Consider the following 16,749-nt stretch of genomic DNA (forward strand, 5'->3'; position numbering starts at 1 on the left):
TTCAGGTGACCCTAACCTATCTATCTTCCGGGCTGGGTTGATATGCTGGGTTTGGGTCAGAGACTCCCTTTAACCGAGTGGGAAAGGCATTGGAGGCGGGAGCGAGAGAGCTTTGTCAGGATGGCCGAGTGGTCTAAGGCGCCAGACTCAAGAGTAACTTCTTCACCAAAGTTGGGTGTTCTGGTCTCCGAATGGAGGCGTGGGTTCAAATCCCACTTCTGACAGTTAGCTTTTGACCTTGGAAACTCTTACGTGGCTGTCGCTTGCCTTGAAACGTGACCTATCGTGCTAACCGAGTTTAGCAGCAGGTAAAATAGGGCTCTCGACCTCTAGCATCCAGCCCGGCCGCAACCACGAAGGGACTCGAACCCTCAATCTTCTGATCCGAAGTCAGACGCCTTATCCATTAGGCCACGCGGTCTAGGGCAGCTTCCTTCCCGTCGAAATGAGGAGGCCGCGCAATACGAAATCTTTTGCTTGAACCAAAGTCAATGGCAAAACACGTTTTCTTGTTTATGACAAATGAATAAATATATAACCATTCTCCATCTTCTTACGATAACCAATAGGTTTGACCTTTTCTAACATGTTGAAGAAGGAATACCCAGAATAGCTTAGAGGGAGTCTGCTCCCAGAACCCAGCATATCAATTCCAGCCGGGAAGCTAGATAGATTAGGGTGCCCTGAATCTTAGGGGGTGTTTTTGGTCTCTTGTGAATCGGTGCCTCCACTGCCAACATATCGCCGGTTTTGTCAATATGCAAAGGAGCTCTTTGGAGCAACGAGAGCTTTGCGGCTTACCTCTTTGGAGGAACGGCAACGCTCTCGTTGCTCCAAAGAGCTCCTTTGCCTATTGACATAAACAGCCATATCTCCGCAACAGAGGCACCGATTCACAAGGGGAAAACACTGTTTGATTCAGGTGACCCTAACCTATCTATCTTCCGGGCTGGATTGATATGCTGGGTTTGGGTCAGAGACTCCCTTTAACCGAGTGGGAAAGGCATTGGAGGCGGGAGTGAGAGAGCTTTGTCAGGATGGCCGAGTGGTCTAAGGCGCCAGACTCAAGAGTAACTTCTTCACCAAAGTTGGGTGTTCTGGTCTCCGAATGGAGGCGTGGGTTCAAATCCCACTTCTGACAGTTAGCTTTTGACCTTGGAAACTCTTACGTGGCTGTCGCTTGCCTTGAAACATGACCTATCGTGCTAACCGAGTTTAGCAGCAGGTAAAAGAGGGCTCTCGACCTCTAGCATCCAGCCCGGCCGCGACCACGAAGGGATTCGAACCCTCAATCTTCTGATCCGAAGTCAGACGCCTTATCCATTAGGCTACGCGGTCTAGGGCAGCTTCCTTTCCGTCGAAATGAGGAGGCCGCGCAATACGAAATCTTTTGCTTGAACCAAAGTCAATGGCAAAACACGTTTTCTTGTTTATGACAAATGAATAAATATATAACCATTCTCCATCTTCTTACGATAACCAATAGGTTTGACCTTTTCTAACATGTTGAAGAAGGAATACCCAGAATAGCTTAGAGGGAGTCTGCTCCCAGAACCCAGCATATCAATTCCAGCCGGGAAGCTAGATAGATTAGGGTGCCCTGAATCTTAGGGGGTGTTTTTGGTCTCTTGTGAATCGGTGCCTCCACTGCCGACATATCGCCGGTTTTGTCAATATGCAAAGGAGCTCTTTGGAGCAACGAGAGCTTTGCGGCTTACCTCTTTGGAGGAACGGCAACGCTCTCGTTGCTCCAAAGAGCTCCTTTGCCTATTGACATAAACAGCCATATCTCCGCAACAGAGGCACCGATTCACAAGGGGAACACACTGTTTGATTCAGGTGACCCTAACCTATCTATCTTCCGGGCTGGGTTGATATGCTGGGTTTGGGTCAGAGACTCCCTTTAACCGAGTGGGAAAGGCATTGGAGGCGGGAGCGAGAGAGCTTTGTCAGGATGGCCGAGTGGTCTAAGGCGCCAGACTCAAGAGTAACTTCTTCACCAAAGTTGGGTGTTCTGGTCTCCGAATGGAGGCGTGGGTTCAAATCCCACTTCTGACAGTTAGCTTTTGACCTTGGAAACTCTTACGTGGCTGTCGCTTGCCTTGAAACGTGACCTATCGTGCTAACCGAGTTTAGCAGCAGGTAAAAGAGGGCTCTCGACCTGTAGCATCCAGTCCGGCCGCGACCACGAAGGGACTCGAACCCTCAATCTTCTGATCCGAAGTCAGACGCCTTATCCATTAGGCCACGCGGTCTAGGGCAGCTTCCTTCCCGTTGAAATGAGGAGGCCGCACAATACGAAATCTTTTGCTTGAACCAAAGTCAATGGCAAAACACGTTTTCTTGTTTATGACAAATGAATAAATATATAACCATTCTCCATCTTCTTACGATAACCAATAGGTTTGACCTTTTCTAACATGTTGAAAAAGGAATACCCAGAATAGCTTACAGGGAGTCTGCTCCCAGAACCCAGCATATCAATTCCAGCCGGGAAGCTTGATAGATTAGGGTGCCCTGAATCTTAGGGGGTGTTTTTGGTCTCTTGTGAATCGGTGCCTCCACTGCCGACATATCGCCAGTTTTGTCAATATGCAAAGGAGCTCTTTGGAGCAACGAGAGCTTTGCGGCTTACCTCTTTGGAGGAACGGCAACGCTCTCGTTGCTCCAAAGAGCTCCTTCGCCTATTAACATAAACAGCCATATCTCCGCAACAGAGGCACCGATTCACAAGGGGAACACACTGTTTGATTAAGGTGACCCTAACCTATCTATCTTCCGGGCTGGGTTGATATACTGGGTTTGGGTCAGAGACTCCCTTTAACCGAGTGGGAAAGGCATTGGAGGCGGGAGCGAGAGAGCTTTGTCAGGATGGCCGAGTGGTCTAAGGCGCCAGACTCAAGAGTAACTTCTTCACCAAAGTTGGGTGTTCTGGTCTCCGAATGGAGGCGTGGGTTCAAATCCCACTTCTGACAGTTAGCTTTTGACCTTGGAAACTCTTACGTGGCTGTCGCTTTCCTTGAAACGTGACCTATCGTGCTAACCGAGTTTAGCAGCAGGTAAAAGAGGGCTCTCGACCTCTAGCATCCAGCCCGGCCGTGACCACGAAGGGACTCGAACCCTCAATCTTCTGATCCGAAGTCAGACGCCTTATCCATTAGGCCACACGGTCTAGGGCAGCTTCCTTCCCGTCGAAATGAAGAGGCCGCGCAATACGAAATCTTTTGCTTGAACCAAAGTCAATGGCAAAACACGTTTTCTTGTTTATGACAAATGAATAAATATATAACCATTCTCCATCTTCTTACGATAACCAATAGGTTTGACCTTTTGTAACATGTTGAAGAAGGAATACCCAGAATAGCTTAGAGGGAGTCTGCTCCCAGAACCCAGCATATCAATTCCAGCCGGGAAGCTTGATAGATTAGGGTGCCCTGAATCTTAGGGGGTGTTTTTGGTCTCTTGTGAATCGGTGCCTCCACTGCCGACATATCGCCAGTTTTGTCAATATGCAAAGGAGCTCTTTGGAGCAACGAGAGCTTTGCGGCTTACCTCTTTGGAGGAACGGCAACGCTCTCGTTGCTCCAAAGAGCTCCTTTGCCTATTGACATAAACAGCCATATCTCCGCAACAGAGGCACCGATTCACAAGGGGAACACACTGTTTGATTCAGGTGACCCTAACCTATCTATCTTCCGGGCTGGGTTGATATGCTGGGTTTGGGTCAGAGACTCCCTTTAACCGAGTGGGAAAGGCATTGGAGGCGGGAGCGAGAGAGCTTTGTCAGGATGGCCGAGTGGTCTAAGGCGCCAGACTCAAGAGTAACTTCTTCACCAAAGTTGGGTGTTCTGGTCTCCGAATGGAGGCGTGGGTTCAAATCCCACTTCTGACAGTTAGCTTTTGACCTTGGAAACTCTTACGTGGCTGTCGCTTGCCTTGAAACGTGACCTATCGTGCTAACCGAGTTTAGCAGCAGGTAAAAGAGGGCTCTCGACCTCTAGCATCCAGCCCGGCCGCAACCACGAAGGGACTCGAACCCTCAATCTTCTGATCCGAAGTCAGACGCCTTATCCATTAGGCCACGCGGTCTAGGGCAGCTTCCTTCCCGTCGAAATGAGGAGGCCGCGCAATACGAAATCTTTTGCTTGAACCAAAGTCAATGGCAAAACACGTTTTCTTGTTTATGACAAATGAATAAATATATAACCATTCTCCATCTTCTTACGATAACCAATAGGTTTGACCTTTTCTAACATGTTGAAGAAGGAATACCCAGAATAGCTTAGAGGGAGTCTGCTCCCAGAACCCAGCATATCAATTCCAGCCGGGAAGCTAGATAGATTAGGGTGCCCTGAATCTTAGGGGGTGTTTTTGGTCTCTTGTGAATCGGTGCCTCCACTGCCGACATATCGACGGTTTTGTCAATATGCAAAGGAGCTCTTTGGAGCAACGAGAGCTTTGCGGCTTACCTCTTTGGAGGAACGGCAACGCTCTCGTTGCTCCAAAGAGCTCCTTTGCCTATTGACATAAACAGCCATATCTCCGCAACAGAGGCACCGATTCACAAGGGGAACACACTGTTTGATTCAGGTGACCCTAACCTATCTATCTTCCGGGCTGGGTTGATATGCTGGGTTTGGGTCAGAGACTCCCTTTAACCGAGTGTGAAAGGCATTGGAGGCGGCAGCGAGAGAGCTTTGTCAGGATGGCCGAGTGGTCTAAGGCGCCAGACTCAAGAGTAACTTCTTCACCAAAGTTGGGTGTTCTGGTCTCCGAATGGAGGCGTGGGTTCAAATCCCACTTTTGACAGTTAGCTTTTGACCTTGGAAACTCTTACGTGGCTGTCGCTTGCCTTGAAACGTGACCTATCGTGCTAACCGAGTTTAGCAGCAGGTAAAAGAGGGCTCTCGACCTCTAGCATCCAGTCCGGCCGCGACCACGAAGGGACTCGAACCCTCAATCTTCTGATCCGAAGTCAGACGCCTTATCCATTAGGCCACGCGGTCTAGAGCAGCTTCCTTCCCGTTGAAATGAGGAGGCCGCACAATACGAAATCTTTTGCTTGAACCAAAGTCAATGGCAAAACACGTTTTCTTGTTTATGACAAATGAATAAATATATAACCATTCTCCATCTTCTTACGATAACCAATAGGTTTGACCTTTTCTAACATGTTGAAAAAGGAATACCCAGAATAGCTTAGAGGGAGTCTGCTCCCAGAACCCAGCATATCAATTCCAGCCGGGAAGCTAGATAGATTAGGGTGCCCTGAATCTTAGGGGGTGTTTTTGGTCTCTTGTGAATCAGTGCCTCCACTGCCGACATATCGCCGGTTTTGTCAATATGCAAAGGAGCTCTTTGGAGCAACGAGAGCTTTGCGGCTTACCTCTTTGGAGGAACGGCAACGCTCTCGTTGCTCCAAAGAGCTACTTTGCCTATTGACATAAACAGCCATATCTCCGCAACAGAGGCACCGATTCACAAGGGGAACACACTGTTTGATTCAGGTGACCCTAACCTATCTATCTTCCGGGCTGGGTTGATATGCTGGGTTTGGGTCAGAGACTCCCTTTAACCGAGTGGGAAAGGCATTGGAGGCGGGAGCGAGAGAGCTTTGTCAGGATGGCCGAGTGGTCGAAGGCGCCAGACTCAAGAGTAACTTCTTCACCAAAGTTGGGTGTTCTGGTCTCCGAATGGAGGCGTGGGTTCAAATCCCACTTCTGACAGTTAGCTTTTGACCTTGGAAACTCTTACGTGGTTGTCGCTTGCCTTGAAACATGACCTATCGTGCTAACCGAGTTTAGCAGCAGGTAAAAGAGGGCTCTCGACCTCTAGCATCCAGCCCGGCCGCGACCACGAAGGGACTCGAACCCTCAATCTTCTGATCCGAAGTCAGACGCCTTATCCATTAGGCTACGCGGTCTAGGGCAGCTTCCTTTCCGTCGAAATGAGGAGGCCGCGCAATACGAAATCTTTTGCTTGAACCAAAGTCAATGGCAAAACACGTTTTCTTGTTTATGACAAATGAATAAATATATAACCATTCTCCATCTTCTTACGATAACCAATAGGTTTGACCTTTTCTAACATGTTGAAGAAGGAATACCCAGAATAGCTTAGAGGGAGTCTGCTCCCAGAACCCAGCATATCAATTCCAGCCAGGAAGCTAGATAGATTAGGGTGCCCTGAATCTTAGGGGGTGTTTTTGGTCTCTTGTGAATCGGTGCCTCCACTGCCGACATATCGCCAGTTTTGTCAATATGCAAAGGAGCTCTTTGGAGCAACGAGAGCTTTGCGGCTTACCTCTTTGGAGGAACGGCAACGCTCTCGTTGCTCCAAAGAGCTCCTTTGCCTATTGACATAAACAGCCATATCTCCGCAACAGAGGCACCGATTCACAAGGGGAACACACTGTTTGATTCAGGTGACCCTAACCTATCTATCTTCCGGGCTGGGTTGATATGCTGGGTTTGGGTCAGAGACTCCCTTTAACCGAGTGGGAAAGGCATTGGAGGCGGGAGCGAGAGAGCTTTGTCAGGATGGCCGAGTGGTCTAAGGCGCCAGACTCAAGAGTAACTTCTTCACCAAAGTTGGGTGTTCTGGTCTCCGAATGGAGGCGTGGGTTCAAATCCCACTTCTGACAGTTAGCTTTTGACCTTGGAAACTCTTACGTGGCTGTCGCTTGCCTTGAAACGTGACCTATCGTGCTAACCGAGTTTAGCAGCAGGTAAAAGAGGGCTCTCGACCTCTAGCATCCAGCCCGGCCGCGACCACGAAGGGATTCGAACCCTCAATCTTCTGATCCGAAGTCAGACGCCTTATCCATTAGGCTACGCGGTCTAGGGCAGCTTCCTTTCCGTCGAAATGAGGAGGCCGCGCAATACGAAATCTTTTGCTTGAACCAAAGTCAATGGCAAAACATGTTTTCTTGTTTATGACAAATGAATAAATATATAACCATTCTCCATCTTCTTACGATAACCAATAGGTTTGACCATTTCTAACATGTTGAAGAAGGAATACCCAGAATAGCTTAGAGGGAGTCTGCTCCCAGAACCCAGCATATCAATTCCAGCCGGGAAGCTTGATAGATTAGGGTGCCCTGAATCTTAGGGGGTGTTTTTGGTCTCTTGTGAATCGGTGCCTCCACTGCCGACATATCGCCGGTTTTGTCAATATGCAAAGGAGCTCTTTGGAGCAACGAGAGCTTTGCGGCTTACCTCTTTGGAGGAACGGCAACGCTCTCGTTGCTCCAAAGAGCTCCTTTGCCTATTGACATAAACAGCCATATCTCCGCAACAGAGGCACCGATTCACAAGGGGAACACACTGTTTGATTAAGGTGACCCTAACCTATCTATCTTCCGGGCTGGGTTGATATGCTGGGTTTGGGTCAGAGACTCCCTTTAACCGAGTGGGAAAGGCATTGGAGGCGGGAGCGAGAGAGCTTTGTCAGGATGGCCGAGTGGTCTAAGGTGCCAGACTCAAGAGTAACTTCTTCACCAAAGTTGGGTGTTCTGGTCTCCGAATGGAGGCGTGGGTTCAAATCCCACTTCTGACAGTTAGCTTTTGACCTTGGAAACTCTTACGTGGCTGTCGCTTGCCTTGAAACGTGACCTATCGTGCTAACCGAGTTTAGCAGCAGGTAAAAGAGGGCTCTCGACCTCTAGCATCCAGCCCGGCCGCAACCACGAAGGGACTCGAACCCTCAATCTTCTGATCCGAAGTCAGACGCCTTATCCATTAGGCCACGCGGTCTAGGGCAGCTTCCTTCCCGTCGAAATGAGGAGGCCGCGCAATACGAAATCTTTTGCTTGAACCAAAGTCAATGGCAAAACACGTTTTCTTGTTTATGACAAATGAATAAATATATAACCATTCTCCATCTTCTTACGATAACCAATAGGTTTGACCTTTTCTAACATGTTGAAGAAGGAATACCCAGAATAGCTTAGAGGGAGTCTGCTCCCAGAACCCAGCATATCAATTCCAGCCGGGAAGCTAGATAGATTAGGGTGCCCTGAATCTTAGGGGGTGTTTTTGGTCTCTTGTGAATCGGTGCCTCCACTGCCGACATATCGCCGGTTTTGTCAATATGCAAAGGAGCTCTTTGGAGCAACGAGAGCTTTGCGGCTTACCTCTTTGGAGGAACGGCAACGCTCTCGTTGCTCCAAAGAGCTCCTTTGCCTATTGACATAAACAGCCATATCTCCGCAACAGAGGCACCGATTCACAAGGGGAACACACTGTTTGATTCAGGTGACCCTAACCTATCTATCTTCCGGGCTGGGTTGATATGCTGGGTTTGGGTCAGAGACTCCCTTTAACCGAGTGGGAAAGGCATTGGAGGCGGGAGCGAGAGAGCTTTGTCAGGATGGCCGAGTGGTCTAAGGCGCCAGACTCAAGAGTAACTTCTTCACCAAAGTTGGGTGTTCTGGTCTCCGAATGGAGGCGTGGGTTCAAATCCCACTTCTGACAGTTAGCTTTTGACCTTGGAAACTCTTACGTGGCTGTCGCTTGCCTTGAAACGTGACCTATCGTGCTAACCGAGTTTAGCAGCAGGTAAAAGAGGGCTCTCGACCTCTAGCATCCAGTCCGGCCGCGACCACGAAGGGACTCGAACCCTCAATCTTCTGATCCGAAGTCAGACGCCTTATCCATTAGGCCACGCGGTCTAGGGCAGCTTCCTTCCCGTTGAAATGAGGAGGCCGCACAATACGAAATCTTTTGCTTGAACCAAAGTCAATGGCAAAACACGTTTTCTTGTTTATGACAAATGAATAAATATATAACCATTCTCCATCTTCTTACGATAACCAATAGGTTTGACCTTTTCTAACATGTTGAAGAAGGAATACCCAGAATAGCTTAGAGGGAGTCTGCTCCCAGAACCCAGCATATCAATTCCAGCTGGGAAGCTAGATGGATTAGGGTGCCCTGAATCTTAGGGGGTGTTTTTGGTCTCTTGTGAATCGGTGCCTCCACTGCCGACATATCGCCGGTTTTGTCAATATGCAAAGGAGCTCTTTGGAGCAACGAGAGCTTTGCGGCTTACCTCTTTGAAGGAACGGCAACGCTCTCGTTGCTCCAAAGAGCTCCTTTGCCTATTGACATAAACAGCCATATCTCCACAACAGAGGCACCGATTCACAAGGGGAACACACTGTTTGATTCAGGTGACCCTAACCTATCTATCTTCCGGGCTGGGTTGATATGCTGGGTTTGGGTCAGAGACTCCCTTTAACCGAGTGGGAAAGGCATTGGAGGCGGGAGCGAGAGAGCTTTGTCAGGATGGCCGAGTGGTCTAAGGCGCCAGACTCAAGAGTAACTTCTTCACCAAAGTTGGGTGTTCTGGTCTCCGAATGGAGGCGTGGGTTCAAATCCCACTTCTGACAGTTAGCTTTTGACCTTGGAAACTCTTACGTGGCTGTCGCTTGCCTTGAAACGTGACCTATCGTGCTAACCGAGTTTAGCAGCAGGTAAAATACGGCTCTCGACCTCTAGCATCCAGCCCGGCCGCAACCACGAAGGGACTCGAACCCTCAATCTTCTGATCCGAAGTCAGACGCCTTATCCATTAGGCCACGCGGTCTAGGGCAGCTTCCTTCCCGTCGAAATGAGGAGGCCGCGCAATACGAAATCTTTTGCTTGAACCAAAGTCAATGGCAAAACACGTTTTCTTGTTTATGACAAATGAATAAATATATAACCATTCTCCATCTTCTTACGATAACCAATAGGTTTGACCTTTTCTAACATGTTGAAGAAGGAATACCCAGAATAGCTTAGAGGGAGTCTGCTCCCAGAACCCAGCATATCAATTCCAGCCGGGAAGCTAGATAGATTAGGGTGCCCTGAATCTTAGGGGGTGTTTTTGGTCTCTTGTGAATCGGTGCCTCCACTGCCAACATATCGCCGGTTTTGTCAATATGCAAAGGAGCTCTTTGGAGCAACGAGAGCTTTGCGGCTTACCTCTTTGGAGGAACGGCAACGCTCTCGTTGCTCCAAAGAGCTCCTTTGCCTATTGACATAAACAGCCATATCTCCGCAACAGAGGCACCGATTCACAAGGGGAAAACACTGTTTGATTCAGGTGACCCTAACCTATCTATCTTCCGGGCTGGATTGATATGCTGGGTTTGGGTCAGAGACTCCCTTTAACCGAGTGGGAAAGGCATTGGAGGCGGGAGTGAGAGAGCTTTGTCAGGATGGCTGAGTGGTCTAAGGCGCCAGACTCAAGAGTAACTTCTTCACCAAAGTTGGGTGTTCTGGTCTCCGAATGGAGGCGTGGGTTCAAATCCCACTTCTGACAGTTAGCTTTTGACCTTGGAAACTCTTACGTGGCTGTCGCTTGCCTTGAAACATGACCTATCGTGCTAACCGAGTTTAGCAGCAGGTAAAAGAGGGCTCTCGACCTCTAGCATCCAGCCCGGCCGCAACCACGAAGGGATTCGAACCCTCAATTTTCTGATCCGAAGTCAGACGCCTTATCCATTAGGCTACGCGGTCTAGGGCAGCTTCCTTTCCGTCGAAATGAGGAGGCCGCGCAATACGAAATCTTTTGCTTGAACCAAAGTCAATGGCAAAACACGTTTTCTTGTTTATGACAAATGAATAAATATATAACCATTCTCCATCTTCTTACGATAACCAATAGGTTGGACCTTTTCTAACATGTTGAAGAAGGAATACCCAGAATAGCTTAGAGGGAGTCTGCTCCCAGAACCCAGCATATCAATTCCAGCCGGGAAGCTAGATAGATTAGGGTGCCCTGAATCTTAGGGGGTGTTTTTGGTCTCTTGTGAATCGGTGCCTCCACTGCCGACATATCGCCGGTTTTGTCAATATGCAAAGGAGCTCTTTGGAGCAACGAGAGCTTTGCGGCTTACCTCTTTGGAGGAACGGCAACGCTCTCGTTGCTCCAAAGAGGTCCTTTGCCTATTGACATAAACAGCCATATCTCCGCAACAGAGGCACCGATTCACAAGGGGAACACACTGTTTGATTCAGGTGACCCTAACCTATCTATCTTCCGGGCTGGGTTGATATGCTGGGTTTGGGTCAGAGACTCCCTTTAACCGAGTGGGAAAGGCATTGGAGGCGGGAGCGAGAGAGCTTTGTCAGGATGGCCGAGTGGTCTAAGGCGCCAGACTCAAGAGTAACTTCTTCACCAAAGTTGGGTGTTCTGGTCTCCGAATGGAGGCGTGGGTTCAAATCCCACTTCTGACAGTTAGCTTTTGACCTTGGAAACTCTTACGTGGCTGTCGCTTGCCTTGAAACGTGACCTATCGTGCTAACCGAGTTTAGCAGCAGGTAAAAGAGGGCTCTCGACCTCTAGCATCCAGTCCGGCCGCGACCACGAAGGGACTCGAACCCTCAATCTTCTGATCCGAAGTCAGACGCCTTATCCATTAGGCCACGCGGTCTAGGGCAGCTTCCTTCCCGTTGAAATGAGGAGGCCGCACAATACGAAATCTTTTGCTTGAACCAAAGTCAATGGCAAAACACGTTTTCTTGTTTATGACAAATGAATAAATATATAACCATTCTCCATCTTCTTACGATAACCAATAGGTTTGACCTTTTCTAACATGTTGAAAAAGGAATACCCAGAATAGCTTACAGGGAGTCTGCTCCCAGAACCCAGCATATCAATTCCAGCCGGGAAGCTAGATAGATTAGGGTGCCCTGAATCTTAGGGGGTGTTTTTGGTCTCTTGTGAATCAGTGCCTCCACTGCCGACATATCGCCGGTTTTGTCAATATGCAAAGGAGCTCTTTGGAGCAACGAGAGCTTTGCGGCTTACCTCTTTGGAGGAACGGCAACGCTCTCGTTGCTCCAAAGAGCTCCTTTGCCTATTGACATAAACAGCCATATCTCCGCAATAGAGGCACCGATTCACAAGGGGAACACACTGTTTGATTCAGGTGACCCTAACCTATCTATCTTCCGGGCTGGGTTGATATGCTGGGTTTGGGTCAGAGACTCCCTTTAACCGAGTGGGAAAGGCATTGGAGGCGGGAGTGAGAGAGCTTTGTCAGGATGGCCGAGTGGTCTAAGGCGCCAGACTCAAGAGTAACTTCTTCACCAAAGTTGGGTGTTCTGGTCTCCGAATGGAGGCGTGGGTTCAAATCCCACTTCTGACAGTTAGCTTTTGACCTTGGAAACTCTTACGTGGCTGTCGCTTGCCTTGAAACATGACCTATCGTGCTAACCGAGTTTAGCAGCAGGTAAAAGAGGGCTCTCGACCTCTAGCATCCAGCCCGGCCGCGACCACGAAGGGATTCGAACCCTCAATCTTCTGATCCGAAGTCAGACGCCTTATCCATTAGGCTACGCGGTCTAGGGCAGCTTCCTTTCCGTCGAAATGAGGAGGCCGCGCAATACGAAATCTTTTGCTTGAACCAAAGTCAATGGCAAAACACGTTTTCTTGTTTATGACAAATGAATAAATATATAACCATTCTCCATCTTCTTACGATAACCAATAGGTTTGACCTTTTCTAACATGTTGAAGAAGGAATACCCAGAATAGCTTAGAGGGAGTCTGCTCCCAGAACCCAGCATATCAATTCCAGCCGGGAAGCTAGATAGATTAGGGTGCCCTGAATCTTAGGGGGTGTTTTTGGTCTCTTGTGAATCGGTGCCTCCACTGCCGACATATCGCCGGTTTTGTCAATATGCAAAGGAGCTCTTTGGAGCAACGAGAGCTTTGCGGCTTACCTCTTTGGAGGAACGGCAACGCTCTCGTTGCTCCAAAGAGGTCCTTTGCCTATTGACATAAACAGCCATATCTCCGCAACAGAGGCACCGATTCACAAGGGGAACACACTGTTTGATTCAGGTGACCCTAACCTATCTATCTTCCGGGCTGGGTTGATATGCTGGGTTTGGGTCAGAGACTCCCTTTAACCGAGTGGGAAAGGCATTGGAGGCGGGAGCGAGAGAGCTTTGTCAGGATGGCCGAGTGGTCTAAGGCGCCAGACTCAAGAGTAACTTCTTCACCAAAGTTGGGTGTTCTGGTCTCCGAATGGAGGCGTGGGTTCAAATCCCACTTCTGACAGTTAGCTTTTGACCTTGGAAACTCTTACGTGGCTGTCGCTTGCCTTGAAACGTGACCTATCGTGCTAACCGAGTTTAGCAGCAGGTAAAAGAGGGCTCTCGACCTCTAGCATCCAGTCCGGCCGCGACCACGAAGGGACTCGAACCCTCAATCTTCTGATCCGAAGTCAGACGCCTTATCCATTAGGCCACGCGGTCTAGGGCAGCTTCCTTCCCGTTGAAATGAGGAGGCCGCACAATACGAAATCTTTTGCTTGAACCAAAGTCAATGGCAAAACACGTTTTCTTGTTTATGACAAATGAATAAATATATAACCATTCTCCATCTTCTTACGATAACCAATAGGTTTGACCTTTTCTAACATGTTGAAAAAGGAATACCCAGAATAGCTTACAGGGAGTCTGCTCCCAGAACCCAGCATATCAATTCCAGCCGGGAAGCTAGATAGATTAGGGTGCCCTGAATCTTAGGGGGTGTTTTTGGTCTCTTGTGAATCAGTGCCTCCACTGCCGACATATCGCCGGTTTTGTCAATATGCAAAGGAGCTCTTTGGAGCAACGAGAGCTTTGCGGCTTACCTCTTTGGAGGAACGGCAACGCTCTCGTTGCTCCAAAGAGCTCCTTTGCCTATTGACATAAACAGCCATATCTCCGCAACAGAGGCACCGATTCACAAGGGGAACACACTGTTTGATTCAGGTGACCCTAACCTATCTATCTTCCGGGCTGGGTTGATATGCTGGGTTTGGGTCAGAGACTCCCTTTAACCGAGTGGGAAAGGCATTGGAGGCGGGAGCGAGAGAGCTTTGTCAGGATGGCCGAGTGGTCTAAGGCGCCAGACTCAAGAGTAACTTCTTCACCAAAGTTGGGTGTTCTGGTCTCCGAATGGAGGCGTGGGTTCAAATCCCACTTCTGACAGTTAGCTTTTGACCTTGGAAACTCTTACGTGGTTGTCGCTTGCCTTGAAACATGACCTATCGTGCTAACCGAGTTTAGCAGCAGGTAAAAGAGGGCTCTCGACCTCTAGCATCCAGCCCGGCCGCGACCACGAAGGGACTCGAACCCTCAATCTTCTGATCCGAAGTCAGACGCCTTATCCATTAGGCCACGCGGTCTAGGGCAGCCTACTTCCCGTCGAAATGAGGAGGCCACGCAATACGAAATCTTTTGCTTGAACCAAAGTCAATGGCAAAACACGTTTTCTTGTTTATGACAAATGAATAAATATATAACCATTCTCCATCTTCTTACGATAACCAATAGGTTTGACCTTTTCTAACATGTTGAAGAAGGAATACCCAGAATAGCTTAGAGGGAGTCTGCTCCCAGAACCCAGCATATCAATTCCAGCCGGGAAGCTAGATAGATTAGGGTGCCCTGAATCTTAGGGGGTGTTTTTGGTCTCTTGTGAATCGGTGCCTCCACTGCCGACATATCGCCAGTTTTGTCAATATGCAAAGGAGCTCTTTGGAGCAACGAGAGCTTTGCGGCTTACCTCTTTGGAGGAACGGCAACGCTCTCGTTGCTCCAAAGAGCTCCTTTGCCTATTGACATAAACAGCCATATCTCCGCAACAGAGGCACCGATTCACAAGGGGAACACACTGTTTGATTCAGGTGACCCTAACCTATCTAACTTCCGGGCTGGGTTGATATGCTGGGTTTGGGTCAGAGACTCCCTTTAACCGAGTGGGAAAGGCATTGGAGGCGGGAGCGAGAGAGCTTTGTCAGGATGGCCGAGTGGTCTAAGGCGCCAGACTCAAGAGTAACTTCTTCACCAAAGTTGGGTGTTCTGGTCTCCGAATGGAGGCGTGGGTTCAAATCCCACTTCTGACAGTTAGCTTTTGACCTTGGAAACTCTTACGTGGCTGTCGCTTGCCTTGAAACGTGACCTATCGTGCTAACCGAGTTTAGCAGCAGGTAAAAGAGGGCTCTCGACCTCTAGCACCCAGCCCGGCCGCGACCACGAAGGGACTCGAACCCTCAATCTTCTGATCCGAAGTCAGACGCCTTATCCATTAGGCCACGCGGTCTAGGGCAGCTTCCTTCCCGTCGAAATGAGGAGGCCGCGCAATACGAAATCTTTTGCTTGAACCAAAGTCAATGGCAAAACACGTTTTCTTGTTTATGACAAATGAATAAATATATAACCATTCTCCATCTTCTTACGATAACCAATAGGTTTGACCTTTTCTAACATGTTGAAGAAGGAATACCCAGAATAGCTTAGAGGGAGTCTGCTCCCAGAACCCAGCATATCAATTCCAGCCGGGAAGCTAGATAGATTAGGGTGCCCTGAATCTTAGGGGGTGTTTTTGGTCTCTTGTGAATCGGTGCCTCCACTGCCGACATATCGCCGGTTTTGTCAATATGCAAAGGAGTTCTTTGGAGCAACGAGAGCTTTGCGGCTTACCTCTTTGGAGGAACGGCAACGCTCTCGTTGCTCCAAAGAGGTCCTTTGCCTATTGACATAAACAGCCATATCTCCGCAACAGAGGCACCGATTCACAAGGGGAACACACTGTTTGATTCAGGTGACCCTAACCTATCTATCTTCCGGGCTGGGTTGATATGCTGGGTTTGGGTCAGAGACTCCCTTTAACCGAGTGGGAAAGGCATTGGAGGCGGGAGCGAGAGAGCTTTGTCAGGATGGCCGAGTGGTCTAAGGCGCCAGACTCAAGAGTAACTTCTTCACCAAAGTTGGGTGTTCTGGTCTCCGAATGGAGGCGTGGGTTCAAATCCCACTTCTGACAGTTAGCTTTTGACCTTGGAAACTCTTACGTGGCTGTCGCTTGCCTTGAAACGTGACCTATCGTGCTAACCGAGTTTAGCAGCAGGTAAAAGAGGGCTCTCGACCTCTAGCATCCAGTCCGGCCGCGACCACGAAGGGACTCGAACCCTCAATCTTCTGATCCGAAGTCAGACGCCTTATCCATTAGGCCACGCGGTCTAGGGCAGCTTCCTTCCCGTTGAAATGAGGAGGCCGCACAATACGAAATCTTTTGCTTGAACCAAAGTCAATGGCAAAACACGTTTTCTTGTTTATGACAAATGAATAAATATATAACCATTCTCCATCTTCTTACGATAACCAATAGGTTTGACCTTTTCTAACATGTTGAAAAAGGAATACCCAGAATAGCTTACAGGGAGTCTGCTCCCAGAACCCAGCATATCAATTCCAGCCGGGAAGCTAGATAGATTAGGGTGCCCTGAATCTTAGGGGGTGTTTTTGGTCTCTTGTGAATCAGTGCCTCCACTGCCGACATATCGCCGGTTTTGTCAATATGCAAAGGAGCTCTTTGGAGCAACGAGAGCTTTGCGGCTTACCTCTTTGGAGGAACGGCAACGCTCTCGTTGCTCCAAAGAGCTCCTTTGCCTATTGACATAAACAGCCATATCTCCGCAATAGAGGCACCGATTCACAAGGGGAACACACTGTTTGATTCAGGTGACCCTAACCTATCTATCTTCCGGGCTGGGTTGATATGCTGGGTTTGGGTCAGAGACTCCCTTTAACCGAGTGGGAAAGGCATTGGAGGCGGGAGCGAGAGAGCTTTGTCAGGATGGCCGAGTGGTCTAAGGCGCCAGACTCAAGAGTAACTTCTTCACCAAAGTTGGGTGTTCTGGTCTCCGAATGGAGGCGTGGGTTCAAATCCCACTTCTGACAGTTAGCTTTTGACCTTGGA

General features: G+C 49.0%; 37 non-coding genes across 37 annotated transcripts; 19 read left to right on the top strand and 18 right to left on the bottom strand.

Moving 5' to 3' along the window:
* The first annotated feature begins 114 nt into the window (after nt 1-114).
* Nucleotides 115-224, top strand: TRNAL-CAA (transfer RNA leucine (anticodon CAA)). Its single transcript has 2 exons — nt 115-152; nt 179-224. It is a non-coding gene; the product is annotated as a tRNA-Leu (tRNA).
* Nucleotides 225-348: 124 nt separating this feature from the next.
* On the bottom strand, nt 349-421 carry TRNAR-UCG (transfer RNA arginine (anticodon UCG)). Its single transcript has one exon. It is a non-coding gene; the product is annotated as a tRNA-Arg (tRNA).
* A 610-nt stretch (nt 422-1,031) lies between these two features.
* TRNAL-CAA (transfer RNA leucine (anticodon CAA)) lies at nt 1,032-1,141 on the top strand. The gene is made up of 2 exons: nt 1,032-1,069; nt 1,096-1,141. It is a non-coding gene; the product is annotated as a tRNA-Leu (tRNA).
* Nucleotides 1,142-1,265: 124 nt separating this feature from the next.
* TRNAR-UCG (transfer RNA arginine (anticodon UCG)) lies at nt 1,266-1,338 on the bottom strand. The gene has a single exon. It is a non-coding gene; the product is annotated as a tRNA-Arg (tRNA).
* Nucleotides 1,339-1,948: 610 nt separating this feature from the next.
* Nucleotides 1,949-2,058, top strand: TRNAL-CAA (transfer RNA leucine (anticodon CAA)). Its single transcript has 2 exons — nt 1,949-1,986; nt 2,013-2,058. It is a non-coding gene; the product is annotated as a tRNA-Leu (tRNA).
* A 124-nt stretch (nt 2,059-2,182) lies between these two features.
* TRNAR-UCG (transfer RNA arginine (anticodon UCG)) lies at nt 2,183-2,255 on the bottom strand. Its single transcript has one exon. It is a non-coding gene; the product is annotated as a tRNA-Arg (tRNA).
* Nucleotides 2,256-2,865: 610 nt separating this feature from the next.
* Nucleotides 2,866-2,975, top strand: TRNAL-CAA (transfer RNA leucine (anticodon CAA)). Its single transcript has 2 exons — nt 2,866-2,903; nt 2,930-2,975. It is a non-coding gene; the product is annotated as a tRNA-Leu (tRNA).
* Nucleotides 2,976-3,099: 124 nt separating this feature from the next.
* Nucleotides 3,100-3,172, bottom strand: TRNAR-UCG (transfer RNA arginine (anticodon UCG)). Its single transcript has one exon. It is a non-coding gene; the product is annotated as a tRNA-Arg (tRNA).
* A 610-nt stretch (nt 3,173-3,782) lies between these two features.
* Nucleotides 3,783-3,892, top strand: TRNAL-CAA (transfer RNA leucine (anticodon CAA)). The gene is made up of 2 exons: nt 3,783-3,820; nt 3,847-3,892. It is a non-coding gene; the product is annotated as a tRNA-Leu (tRNA).
* Nucleotides 3,893-4,016: 124 nt separating this feature from the next.
* Nucleotides 4,017-4,089, bottom strand: TRNAR-UCG (transfer RNA arginine (anticodon UCG)). The gene has a single exon. It is a non-coding gene; the product is annotated as a tRNA-Arg (tRNA).
* A 610-nt stretch (nt 4,090-4,699) lies between these two features.
* On the top strand, nt 4,700-4,809 carry TRNAL-CAA (transfer RNA leucine (anticodon CAA)). The gene is made up of 2 exons: nt 4,700-4,737; nt 4,764-4,809. It is a non-coding gene; the product is annotated as a tRNA-Leu (tRNA).
* A 124-nt stretch (nt 4,810-4,933) lies between these two features.
* On the bottom strand, nt 4,934-5,006 carry TRNAR-UCG (transfer RNA arginine (anticodon UCG)). Its single transcript has one exon. It is a non-coding gene; the product is annotated as a tRNA-Arg (tRNA).
* A 610-nt stretch (nt 5,007-5,616) lies between these two features.
* Nucleotides 5,617-5,726, top strand: TRNAL-CAA (transfer RNA leucine (anticodon CAA)). Its single transcript has 2 exons — nt 5,617-5,654; nt 5,681-5,726. It is a non-coding gene; the product is annotated as a tRNA-Leu (tRNA).
* A 124-nt stretch (nt 5,727-5,850) lies between these two features.
* TRNAR-UCG (transfer RNA arginine (anticodon UCG)) lies at nt 5,851-5,923 on the bottom strand. Its single transcript has one exon. It is a non-coding gene; the product is annotated as a tRNA-Arg (tRNA).
* A 610-nt stretch (nt 5,924-6,533) lies between these two features.
* On the top strand, nt 6,534-6,643 carry TRNAL-CAA (transfer RNA leucine (anticodon CAA)). The gene is made up of 2 exons: nt 6,534-6,571; nt 6,598-6,643. It is a non-coding gene; the product is annotated as a tRNA-Leu (tRNA).
* A 124-nt stretch (nt 6,644-6,767) lies between these two features.
* Nucleotides 6,768-6,840, bottom strand: TRNAR-UCG (transfer RNA arginine (anticodon UCG)). The gene has a single exon. It is a non-coding gene; the product is annotated as a tRNA-Arg (tRNA).
* Nucleotides 6,841-7,450: 610 nt separating this feature from the next.
* TRNAL-CAA (transfer RNA leucine (anticodon CAA)) lies at nt 7,451-7,560 on the top strand. Its single transcript has 2 exons — nt 7,451-7,488; nt 7,515-7,560. It is a non-coding gene; the product is annotated as a tRNA-Leu (tRNA).
* A 124-nt stretch (nt 7,561-7,684) lies between these two features.
* Nucleotides 7,685-7,757, bottom strand: TRNAR-UCG (transfer RNA arginine (anticodon UCG)). The gene has a single exon. It is a non-coding gene; the product is annotated as a tRNA-Arg (tRNA).
* A 610-nt stretch (nt 7,758-8,367) lies between these two features.
* Nucleotides 8,368-8,477, top strand: TRNAL-CAA (transfer RNA leucine (anticodon CAA)). Its single transcript has 2 exons — nt 8,368-8,405; nt 8,432-8,477. It is a non-coding gene; the product is annotated as a tRNA-Leu (tRNA).
* Nucleotides 8,478-8,601: 124 nt separating this feature from the next.
* Nucleotides 8,602-8,674, bottom strand: TRNAR-UCG (transfer RNA arginine (anticodon UCG)). Its single transcript has one exon. It is a non-coding gene; the product is annotated as a tRNA-Arg (tRNA).
* A 610-nt stretch (nt 8,675-9,284) lies between these two features.
* Nucleotides 9,285-9,394, top strand: TRNAL-CAA (transfer RNA leucine (anticodon CAA)). The gene is made up of 2 exons: nt 9,285-9,322; nt 9,349-9,394. It is a non-coding gene; the product is annotated as a tRNA-Leu (tRNA).
* Nucleotides 9,395-9,518: 124 nt separating this feature from the next.
* Nucleotides 9,519-9,591, bottom strand: TRNAR-UCG (transfer RNA arginine (anticodon UCG)). The gene has a single exon. It is a non-coding gene; the product is annotated as a tRNA-Arg (tRNA).
* A 610-nt stretch (nt 9,592-10,201) lies between these two features.
* On the top strand, nt 10,202-10,311 carry TRNAL-CAA (transfer RNA leucine (anticodon CAA)). The gene is made up of 2 exons: nt 10,202-10,239; nt 10,266-10,311. It is a non-coding gene; the product is annotated as a tRNA-Leu (tRNA).
* Nucleotides 10,312-10,435: 124 nt separating this feature from the next.
* TRNAR-UCG (transfer RNA arginine (anticodon UCG)) lies at nt 10,436-10,508 on the bottom strand. Its single transcript has one exon. It is a non-coding gene; the product is annotated as a tRNA-Arg (tRNA).
* Nucleotides 10,509-11,118: 610 nt separating this feature from the next.
* Nucleotides 11,119-11,228, top strand: TRNAL-CAA (transfer RNA leucine (anticodon CAA)). The gene is made up of 2 exons: nt 11,119-11,156; nt 11,183-11,228. It is a non-coding gene; the product is annotated as a tRNA-Leu (tRNA).
* Nucleotides 11,229-11,352: 124 nt separating this feature from the next.
* On the bottom strand, nt 11,353-11,425 carry TRNAR-UCG (transfer RNA arginine (anticodon UCG)). Its single transcript has one exon. It is a non-coding gene; the product is annotated as a tRNA-Arg (tRNA).
* A 610-nt stretch (nt 11,426-12,035) lies between these two features.
* On the top strand, nt 12,036-12,145 carry TRNAL-CAA (transfer RNA leucine (anticodon CAA)). The gene is made up of 2 exons: nt 12,036-12,073; nt 12,100-12,145. It is a non-coding gene; the product is annotated as a tRNA-Leu (tRNA).
* A 124-nt stretch (nt 12,146-12,269) lies between these two features.
* On the bottom strand, nt 12,270-12,342 carry TRNAR-UCG (transfer RNA arginine (anticodon UCG)). Its single transcript has one exon. It is a non-coding gene; the product is annotated as a tRNA-Arg (tRNA).
* Nucleotides 12,343-12,952: 610 nt separating this feature from the next.
* On the top strand, nt 12,953-13,062 carry TRNAL-CAA (transfer RNA leucine (anticodon CAA)). Its single transcript has 2 exons — nt 12,953-12,990; nt 13,017-13,062. It is a non-coding gene; the product is annotated as a tRNA-Leu (tRNA).
* Nucleotides 13,063-13,186: 124 nt separating this feature from the next.
* On the bottom strand, nt 13,187-13,259 carry TRNAR-UCG (transfer RNA arginine (anticodon UCG)). The gene has a single exon. It is a non-coding gene; the product is annotated as a tRNA-Arg (tRNA).
* Nucleotides 13,260-13,869: 610 nt separating this feature from the next.
* TRNAL-CAA (transfer RNA leucine (anticodon CAA)) lies at nt 13,870-13,979 on the top strand. The gene is made up of 2 exons: nt 13,870-13,907; nt 13,934-13,979. It is a non-coding gene; the product is annotated as a tRNA-Leu (tRNA).
* Nucleotides 13,980-14,103: 124 nt separating this feature from the next.
* TRNAR-UCG (transfer RNA arginine (anticodon UCG)) lies at nt 14,104-14,176 on the bottom strand. Its single transcript has one exon. It is a non-coding gene; the product is annotated as a tRNA-Arg (tRNA).
* Nucleotides 14,177-14,786: 610 nt separating this feature from the next.
* TRNAL-CAA (transfer RNA leucine (anticodon CAA)) lies at nt 14,787-14,896 on the top strand. The gene is made up of 2 exons: nt 14,787-14,824; nt 14,851-14,896. It is a non-coding gene; the product is annotated as a tRNA-Leu (tRNA).
* A 124-nt stretch (nt 14,897-15,020) lies between these two features.
* Nucleotides 15,021-15,093, bottom strand: TRNAR-UCG (transfer RNA arginine (anticodon UCG)). Its single transcript has one exon. It is a non-coding gene; the product is annotated as a tRNA-Arg (tRNA).
* A 610-nt stretch (nt 15,094-15,703) lies between these two features.
* On the top strand, nt 15,704-15,813 carry TRNAL-CAA (transfer RNA leucine (anticodon CAA)). The gene is made up of 2 exons: nt 15,704-15,741; nt 15,768-15,813. It is a non-coding gene; the product is annotated as a tRNA-Leu (tRNA).
* A 124-nt stretch (nt 15,814-15,937) lies between these two features.
* Nucleotides 15,938-16,010, bottom strand: TRNAR-UCG (transfer RNA arginine (anticodon UCG)). The gene has a single exon. It is a non-coding gene; the product is annotated as a tRNA-Arg (tRNA).
* A 610-nt stretch (nt 16,011-16,620) lies between these two features.
* On the top strand, nt 16,621-16,730 carry TRNAL-CAA (transfer RNA leucine (anticodon CAA)). Its single transcript has 2 exons — nt 16,621-16,658; nt 16,685-16,730. It is a non-coding gene; the product is annotated as a tRNA-Leu (tRNA).
* The last annotated feature ends 19 nt before the right edge of the window (nt 16,731-16,749 follow it).

This window comes from Leptodactylus fuscus, chromosome 11 (genome assembly GCF_031893055.1).
Source record: "Leptodactylus fuscus isolate aLepFus1 chromosome 11, aLepFus1.hap2, whole genome shotgun sequence".
Lineage (NCBI taxonomy): Eukaryota > Metazoa > Chordata > Amphibia > Anura > Leptodactylidae > Leptodactylus > Leptodactylus fuscus.